Source organism: Serinus canaria, chromosome Z (assembly GCF_022539315.1).
Source record: "Serinus canaria isolate serCan28SL12 chromosome Z, serCan2020, whole genome shotgun sequence".
In the NCBI taxonomy this organism is placed as follows: Eukaryota; Metazoa; Chordata; class Aves; order Passeriformes; family Fringillidae; genus Serinus; species Serinus canaria.
The window spans coordinates 17,447,063-17,457,666 of record NC_066343.1 but is presented as its reverse complement, the minus strand read 5'-3'; positions in this window follow the sequence as shown (position 1 = coordinate 17,457,666).

Sequence of the window (10,604 nt, the reverse complement as noted above, 5' to 3'; positions counted from 1 at the left end):
TTCAGCACTCTTAAGAACAGGTGCTCCCAACAACAGCTACAAAGTGAAAACTAAGACTATCCCTTGCACAAATTGACTTATCCTAGAGAAAGATGTCCTAAACCAGCTAGGCTTTGCAGAAGTATGTTGAAAAATTGGTCTTGACCAGTAACCTCACCGTAAAGTATAGCAGCATTTAATTTAAGCCAATGTAAGTTTTCTATTCCAATTCATTCCCACTGTCTTTTATGAAGAATATACTAGAGGACAGATCTGTGTCATAATGCAGAATTGATGACATAGCAGTCTATTTTATATATAGAATGGACTATTTCTAAATTATATTCTGTTGAATCATCTAAAATGCATCAATATCAGATTGAATGGTTTTCTGAATACTGAGCTCCCAATGGATAAGAATGTCTCGATATTTTTTGTCCAAAAGGCTATAGTTAAATACAAGTCATACAAAGACAAAGAGTTAAAAAAATTGTAGGATACATTTTTGTCTAGAGCTAGTTATTATGAGTTTCAACTAATATTTACAATCTCAATTTTCAGAATGTTAAAAAAAAATGACCTGTTGCTTATTAGCTTTACAGTTATCTGTAGCAGTAAAAAATAGGTTGCTGCAGTAAAGGTGGTCAACATCACTGAAATCAGCTTTTTACTAAGAACTCAGGTCTTGAGCCCAAGCAGTTTCTTTTGTGTCCTTATTTTTGCATCACTGAGAGCACAAGAAACCATGAGTAGCTTTTTCAAGGTAGTGCAAAATAGAAGCAGTAAAAATAAGTAGAATGAACTAAAACATGTTTATTACTCACGGCTTGAAATCAAAGCACTTCAGTACTTCATTAGGTTGAAAGCTGTGACCCTTCCAGCACATTCAGGGAAAAACCTGCTCCTAGGGGTTGTCCCATTCCCATATCTAGTAATAATACCAAGGATTCTGGCTGCCATATTCAAAGTGCAAAATATTTTATGTGTTTGCCTAGGTCTCTCATTATTGTTGCCATGGTGTTAACAAAAGCCTGCATTCCATGCAGCATACATATTCATTGTACTCCACAAAGGATCAGTGGGAAAACCAAGACATGTACTTGAGATTCACAATAAAACCAAAATCTTTGCTATGTAGATGTAGTGTTATTGTGTTGACACATGGTCAAGCTGAAGGTGAAAAATAGCCTTAATGGTCTTGAAAAAGCCCACTTATTTTCCTGCCATCATTGATTTGATTAATTTTAAATTACTTCTGCTCTAAACAATTCCATGAAAAAGTTAAGAAATTCTTTGTCCCATTTTCTTTTAGAAAGTCTGTTTAGACCCCTGCCATACTACTACTACTATTACTACTAAAAACCCCACAGTAAAGTATAATGAAATAGGACTCAGAAAAAGTGTACAAAATGTCTTAGCTATATATTATGAATCATTATGAGGTAAATGGGATTTGAAAAATCTTGGCTGCTTATCCAAAATAGTTTTACACAACTGCATAATGGTTTGAGGCTTACACAGAAAGTAAATATTTGAACTCAAAGAAAATGTGACTATTGTTTGTAGCAATTTCACAAAATACAAAAGAAAAAATATGAAAGCTAAAGATCAGTTTAGAGATTTAGTTTAGCTACCTGTACTCCCCTGCTAATCAGAAAATTTTTTAAAACTTTTCTAATTCATTCCTTTTTATCCACTCATTTTGTTTCTCTGTCCTGTCTGCTACATGTACATCTTTTAAATAGCATAGCTGAGGGTCTAGTAAATATTTGTCCATCAAACCACCCAGTTTAAACCCACATGCCAATCATTTTAATATTATTGCTTAGAATTCTTGGTTCTGGCCCTGTACAGAGGCACTCCTGTAGCTAGAAGAGTTTGGGAAAGGAAAAGACAGAGAAATTACTTTGCATCTTAATAATGCCATTAGAACAGAATGTCATTTCCACTGTGTCTAGAAGAAATGATGCCAAAACAGATCTTTTTGTATCACTGTGCATACTCCCAAATGCACACCTAGTTTGCCCTGCAAAAGTGGGAAAGGCAGTGTTAGGCTCTGTGATGACAGGGCTGCTCTTTTCTGACAGAGAGCAAAGCATGAGCTTTGTAAGCTCTTGCGCTTGCATGTGATGGGCAGGAACTATATTAAATATATAAAAATTGGATTTTCTACAATTTTTTATACATTGAAATTGACAGATGATGAGGAAAGATAATAGGGTATTTTTCCTAGTCTAGCACCAATATGTAAAAGAAAAAAGAAGAATAATTTTTTTTTTTTGTACTTTGGCACACTGTCAGACTGGAAACATGAAATTTTAATATATGTGTATATAAATGTATGTGCATATAAATGTATGTGTGCTTGTGTATTTTACATGTTCTTAAGAACATTTTACTGAGGAAGGTGATTCTGGATCACATAACTGTGATTCTTTCACTTTGGCAAGTTGTACAGACATGTTTCTTGTACCCTTCCTTCAAGAATGTTTCCCTTTCATTAGCTGGCTTTCTGTCTTCTCCACTCCCAACAGCCTCTAGCTAAACCTCAGATCTATCATAAACAGGAGACTGAGTCAGATGGCTGCAAGCTAAGATAGTCTGGACATAACAAAGAGGATTTAAGTTGGCAGTCCTGCCATAGGAGTCTAGCTGTGAAAGCTTCCATTCTGCCCATGTCAGAGTTCACTTCTGTTTGAACAGGCATGACTTAGTAACTGCGCCTTGAAGTGCTGCTGTGTGCATTTCTCTTGAGAACCTCTGTGGAATTTTGGATTAAATCAGAATTTATACTTGATCCCTCAGTGGCCAGATTCCTGATATAGTTCAACAAATAAAACTATTCACCAGCTGTTCAAGAAATATTCTATTTTAACACACATTCTTCAAACAGAAACATTAAACAAATACTCCTATATGAATGAGAGGAAATGTTATTTTGGTCATTACATAAAAACTTCAAACTTGTTTGAATGCCTGAACTTTGAACTGGTCACTGTAATGCGGGGGGGAACAAAAAAAAAACACCCACCACAAAACAGAAAAAAAGAAGACCCAAACCAGAGGCATAGTAATCATTTTACTGGGGTATCAATTCTAGCATGTTAAATCCTGAAGTCATGTAGAAGCAGAAAAAATAGTTGATTTCTCTGTGAAAGTTAGGACTAACTCCAGCAGAAAGAGTGATTCCTACTGGCATCTGAGAAGAACCTGTAATACCACTTTCAAAGAAAAAAAAAAAGACACAATACATCTCACCTCTTTCCTAATACACTCTTTTCTTTGATTGGAAACAGAAGCACCTTTTGCCAGATTTAGTATTTCCTCCTCTCCTACATGTGTCATTGAAGGAAACGACACATGAAGGGTGGAGATTTGGATTCCAAAGACATTATCTACATTGTTTTCTCAACAAATATTATCAATTATTCTAATGAAATCCTTGAGATTTACACTCTGACACCGAGGAATATTATCCTACTTTATAAACCTATGTGTTTTAAAAGAAGATAAATGGATTTACAATGTGTTAGTGTTCTTATTTAGTAGAGATTGTTATGTATTTTAAAAAGAATAAATCCCATGAGATTTGGAGATTTGTGAGGTAAAGAAACCTGACAAAATGTTTTGTGTGAGAAATTCCCCTAGATTTGAAAAAATATTAAATGATCATTTAAAATGCTATTTTAAAAATACTATAAAATACTATATATACTACTGACTCTTTCCAGGCCTTCAAGCCTCTATATCACAAAAATTCTGTCTATATACCTTCATCTCTTTTCATGTTCTACCCCATTCTTATGCTTCACTAATGGTTTTAATTGTAATAAATTAATGCTTTATACATTTCCCACACAGACACTAATTTTGGTGTCGTTTTAATGATTTTCCTGTTGTATTGTGACTAAGCTTTTTCATTAAATTATAGTTTTTGCCTTCTCCAAATGCACTTTAAAATCTCATTTATGCTTTGCTGCTTATAATAACAGAAAGGAAAAATAATCAGTCTCATTGATAAATAAGCAGTAATTAAATGTTTATATTGTGCATATTCCTCAGCTAGTGCGTGGCCAATGCTGCTGACATAATTTTCCTCTCTTTCTTTTCCTCTTCTCCTTTAGTGAGGTGATAATACTGAGTTTTGACATGAACAATCCTTCAGAGCTTGGTTTTGTTGTTTTTGTTGGAGGTTTTGACATATGAAATACTTCAGTATCCTGAATACAAAATTTAATTATTTAAATTTCATGCTGTCTCAAGACAGGTTAGTTGGACTAAACCCATACTCTTTTGCTGATAATAAACTTGGAAAATTTGTCTTTTCTGGATTGCCTCAGCCATAATGTTCCTTTGATTCAGTACTTCTTGTCACATGGAACTACTGGGGTACAAAATTGCCATTACAGTCAAACAAGCTGCCATAGAGCAAAAATCAGGAATCTTTGAACCACCTGTTTTTCTATTTATAACTTTTGCTCATTACTTAATGAACTTGAGGATGACTGACCTATAATTCATATTATTTGTATTGCTTATTTGTCTTCCTTGTGGTAGAACATCTCAAGCTTACACATACTGATAAATTCTGGTAAGAAATTGGGCAGTACAATGAAAGAATAAATAAGGTGCAACTCCAAGAGTGTACTGCAAACTGCAGCAAAGGATGGACTCACATCATACTGGAACACATCCCAAAGGCAGCACCAGGCACACTAACTTCTTTTTGCCACAATGGTATTTTACTGGTACTTATCAAGTACTTCTAAGGAACCTTATCATTACTTCTGTTTTTTTAATGGACCTAGGTTGGTCCAAAGCTTCAATATATAACAATTCCCAATTGTAAAAGATGCTGTTATGGAACTGGTTAAAACTACTGAATTAATTCAATATGAAGTACACGTTTTATTTTGTTTACAAGCATTGTTTTCTTGTTGAAAATAAAACTGAAAATTTGAAATTGTGGATATCATAAAAACCCTTTTTGAGTGTGACTCTTTCTAAAACAAAAGTAAACAAATAAGAAACATTAATGCTTAACCTGGTGCAAGACTATTGGTTAATCCAGGTCATAAAATTATAATAGGGTAAAAAATAATAAACTGAGATCAAATGGGATAAGGATGTAAGAGAAGAACTGAGTTCATAGCTGCTACTACCCTACAGTGGAATATACCTTGGTCACCCCCTGATTTATAAGCTAGCAGCAATTTCAGAACTATATGCATATTTTTAATTCATTCTTGGCAAGTTCACTTCCGTATCTGCCAGATGCTCAGCATTTTGCAGTAGCAATCTGAATCTCTTGTCTGTTGTAATATTTCCTGCCATGCTAAATAGATCTATTCATGCTAAACATCTATATGCTTGTTGATGTGCAAACGAGCAATCCAATAGGCTAAACTGGCAAGATCAGACCAGCAAAAATTTTTATTACAGTTTTTCAGATGGACATTTTCCGATTTCTCTAAGTAGAAATCAAGGTAGCAATGCACCACTGCAGGCAGCAATTGCTTTGCCTTTAGCTGAATTGTTACAACAGCATCTTGTGCCAGATTTCTCCAGAGATTCATGCATTTTTAAGCTTGAATCATGGTACTTCTGCCATTGCCATAGCTGGGAAAAGCTAAGCCGAGTGAGAAGTGGAAATTGTTGGAGCAGCTGCCACCTGTGCAATATATGATTGAGTGGAAGCTGCTGTCATGTCATTTTTCTATGGTTTTATGTATCAGGAGACCCACACCAAACCAGCCCATCATGTATTTTTTCCAATGTCTCAGAAGGGCTTTAGCCCTTGGACTACTGTTAGGGTTCCAGGGTCATGGCATGAAAGGTATTTATTACCCAATAATAAATTGTACTGGTGGTAGCTTTCACTGTAGTTTTCTGAGACAGAAGAGTAATAAGCTGGAAAACCGAAAAGTTGGAAACTCTGGATTGAGCCAGGTTTTTCAGTGTTATGTATTAGATCTTTTGCTGAAGTAATTTAGAAAGTCTTGGCAGTATCCATTCATGGAGAGCAACTGCAAGGCCTTTCAATAGAACGGAAGACTGTTTCTAAGGTTTCTTATGCAGACAATCTAGCTTTACACCGAAACTCTTGTTTTAAATTATGCTGTTTTACAAACTATTAGAAAAGCTGCTCACAAATAGCTTGCATTTAGAAATTTTATCATGTAATTTAACTATTAGCTTAGGTTGTCAGCTTTAAGCAATCCCACTTGAAAATCATGACATATTAAGGGTTGATTTCTGCTGCAGACATAAAACCAAAAAAGAAATTATCAGTTTTCTGATTAATGTTGATATCTGCATTTGCTATTATCATTCTGGATGGAGCCAGATGAAAGCATTGATGATGAACTTTTGTGTGTGCTGCCTGAAAACATATACATTTCAAATTTCTGAAAAAAACTAATCACTAATGTAATCCAATACCTGCTCATTGCAATGTCTTGCTTAATACTGATCATCATTGCCATCTCTAGAAAAGAAACACATAAACTTAACAGAAAACAAATACAAAGGCAGGAAGAGCATGCAGCTTAAGTGGGGATGACTTCTAGAAAAACAGCTTCAGTATGAAAGAAAATGTGCCAAGTTGCTTGATTCTGGTACCCTAGATATTATAAAACACGTGTCAGAATCTTCAGGCTTCTCTTTTTATGTGGGAGCTAATGAATCTCACAGTGCAAGTGGATGTACAGTAAAAAATACTAGCACTACATTTTTTTAAATCACTGATTTTGCTATAATTCAAAAGACAATGAGGGACTATGAGGATGAACTGACATAAAAATTGTCTCTAAAAATTGTTGTATTCAAAAGAATAACAGAAAGAAGAATATGAAACCATGATGGGAATTCTGTTTTCCAAGAGGAAAACAATACTTAGACAATCATCAAATCAAGATATTCTTCATCAACTCATTCAATTTTCATATTCTATCTCTTATTAATAGAAAAGATACACTTCTCACTTTCAAGTTTTCAGTTTTCTACTGTTAGCGTGATACTACTCTATAATCACAACAACAAATATTATTATGCATGTGCCATGCTGAGTTGTGACCATTTCTCAGCTGGCTGCAGCAATATCCCAGCAAGGCACATAGAATATCTTATTCCTTAGTGTTATAACTACTTCTTATTCACCATTAGGAGACAATTTCATATTTTGTTTGTGTGAATACTAATGGATGATGCTAAATTTTGAACAGAACACTTGAGTGAATGCCATTTGGGAGCATTCCCTTCTCTAAGATTTTGGCAATTTCAGGAAGTTAATTCATCTGCAGTACATTTTGAATGTTTACATCAGGAGAAAATAATTTTGTGGACATACAGAGCTGAGTTTCTGTGGAATTTCATTAGGATGCTAACACTGATATTTTGTGTTCCTTTAAAAGCAGTCTCCCTTATGCTTCCTGTGACCTACTGCCAAAACCTCTTCAACACACAAGGTCAAATTTACAACCTGGCAAGACAAGATCACATCCTTTAGGTCCTTCAAAGAAAGGCAAGACACAGGAACTCAAAGTACACAGAGCTTTTTTGTCTGCCAGGTCTTTAGGTCTCCCTCAAGGTGACTTAATAAATACTGTATCTGTACTCCAGTGTTGCCATTGTAGAAATTCATTTCTCCTAGCAATAGATGTATATAAACTTGAAGCATGAATGTCCACCTGGTAAAAGAGTAAGAAAATAAGCTCTAACCTTTTTGACTTCTAAGAAACCCTACAGAATATTAGTTTTTGGTCTGCTGTAGTTGAGCAGTTGAAGAACATATCTAAACCATGAAAACATACTTTCACTAGTGCCAGTCAGATGGATTTGTATTCTCAGGTTGCCGCATCAGAACTCTCCTGGTTAGAGACGATGTACATTTCCATTAAATACATGCAATATTGTCTTTTCTGCTTGGTTTTTCTCTGCTAACACAGATTAACTGTATTCCTCTTGGTATAAAAGTTCTTTTTCCTGCCTTAACTGTGTTGCTGACAACATTGTTCCGCAAAACATCTTAGAGAACACTCACTTGAGCATTGCAATTTGGCAAGTGGTAAACAGTTTGCAGCAGTGAAAATCCTACAACACCATTTCAAAGAGTGAGCAATTTGAGAAGCATAAGGAAAAGCGAGTAAAAATGAATCCTATTTAACAAATACTAAGTCTTTATTTTTTAAAACTCTCTTATAAAGCCTTCTGCTTAAGGTTTATTTTCCTAAAAAGAAAAAAGAAAAGCAAAAGTGGGTTTAGAAAGAGTTTTTACCATAATGTAAATTACAAAAACAGCTCACTTCTATGAAACTCAGAACTCTTGAGCCCTTTCAGGCAGTAAATAACAGTTTGTATTGTCGTATCTGGAAAAATAAAATATTATGCTTTCAGATTTTTGTATTCAGCTACAGATTTGCACTGGGCTTAATGCCTCTTTATTTTCCATGTAAATGGATTTTCAAAATTGTTTCTGTGGAACAGTAAAGGCATTTTTTTCTATTTTTCCACTTAATGTCATTGAGCTGGCATTTGAGTGAATTATGAAAAATCAAGAACCTGAAAGCTATGGCCCTGCCAAAGTCCATTGTACAGTCAGAAGCAATTTATGCAGAACAATGCGAAAAAATCCAATAGATCTGAAAATGTCCACAGAGAAAGCAGCCGTACTTTGCTTTATTAATAATTTATTTCTCCTTTTCATCTTAATTTTTCATATCTTTTTGGGTTTTGCCCTCTTATAGAAGCAGCCACAGCATGAAAAATATCCACTAACACTATCAGATTGCTTCCACTATATTCACACTTGAGTTTGCTGGAGTTTATTTCAGCAGAAAGTTCAAGCCATTTGCTTAAGCTCATTTTTCAGAAAGGCAGTGACTAGGCATGTTTTGGCTATAAAGAGAAGACAAAAGTAGGAACAGGTCCAGTTCAGCCAAATTATTTAAGTTCTAATTCTTACTTAAGGTTCTAATTTTCACTGAAATCAGTGACCACTGTACATGGAAACATCATTGTTAGTATCAGCTAAGGTTGTTTTAATAACCAATCTTATTTACCTAAGCAGACACAGCAACCATAGACTTTGTAGCAGAAAGGATGTGGCTATTAGAATCTGCCTTTTGAAAGACCTAAGTGTTTAGTGATTTTGTGTCATGTATAATACAATACAGCAGAGGCCTGGAAAAAAGGGTCAATTAAAGCTGATATCAAAACTTCAGTCACTTGACTTCTGTTGGAGGAAAAAACCCATCTTTAACTGTTTGTATTTGAAGTAATTCGTACTTCAAATCTGTAATTTGATTCAATTTTTTTCTTTTCTTTTTTTAAAAGGGAAGCAAACCATTCTTTCTGAATTAAAAGTGAAATATGTACCTATGGCACTGGGTTTTCATGTGAACTCAAATCACGCTAGAATCACAGTGAACAAAAATAAAGGAAAATAGCAAATTCCTCAGCTACTGAACTTGCAACTTTTGCAAACAACAGGACATCTTCTCCTGTTGGAATGCTTTAGAAGTGACTTAGCCTAAGCAATGCCAAAGACTGGTAGATTGCGCAGTGTCAAAATGAGACTTCTGGAGCTAATAGGTGCCATGGTTTGAGCCTGGCACAATGCCAGTGCCCCCATGAAAATGCTTCCTCCCTGCTGTCTGCTGTGAGATGTGATCAGAAATAGAGCAAAGCAGGCTCCAGCTTAGGAATAAAGGGGTAAAAACTTTATTAACCTATAACTATAAAAGAAAACACACAGAACTCAGGATGAAAACCTTCCAAAATAATTCCTCCTCCCCCCACAAAATTTCCAATACATTCACCCCTCAGATCACCCACTCTCAGTCCAGCACCACCCTTCAGATTATCAATTCTCAATTCATCAAGGAGAGAGGAGTCCCTCTTGGACCACAGGCTTCCCCAGGAAACACAGTTGAAACCTCTTGTGTTTCCATGTCACACGTGGCACCGCCCGGAGATATCTGCCATCCTGACATCTTCCTTCCATGCCCAGTGCTCTCACCACTGTGCATGGACTAGAGCTGCTTCTAGGGTTTTCTTTTTTAAAGGGTGCTTTGCCCAGGTCCAAAAAAGCACAGTCTCTCACTTTTGGGACACCTGTCCCCCCTCAAATTTCACCCCCTGGGACCGAGGGGTCTCAAGAACAGAGATCTTCTTCTTCCCTGAAGATGGAGGGCACCACCACCACCCTCCTCACCCATCATCTCTGTTCACACACTCCTTCACATCACATCACTGCACTCTCTTGGCTCCAAGACATTGCCTCCCCCTAAATGCAGTCTCTGTGCCACAGGAAAAATGGTTCTGTCCATGGCCATACAAGAAAAGTCCAGCCAAAGGCCAGTCCACTCCATTACCTCCTCTCACCTATGATTCTTCTCAACTTCATTGTAGCCTATTTCCTCTTATCTCATCTTTATCTCTCTTCTCATTCAAGTCCAGGAAGAATCAGCATTTGTTAGGTTTTCATCATGCAAGAAAAAGGGTTAAAAACTCCAGGCTCTGCCTGTCCAGAACTCCCACGGCTGCTCTGCTGAGCACTTTCTTGCTGCATCCCCCTCTTCTCCTTCTCATCTGGCCGTGCTATCAAATTTCAAGGTGGCACAGGC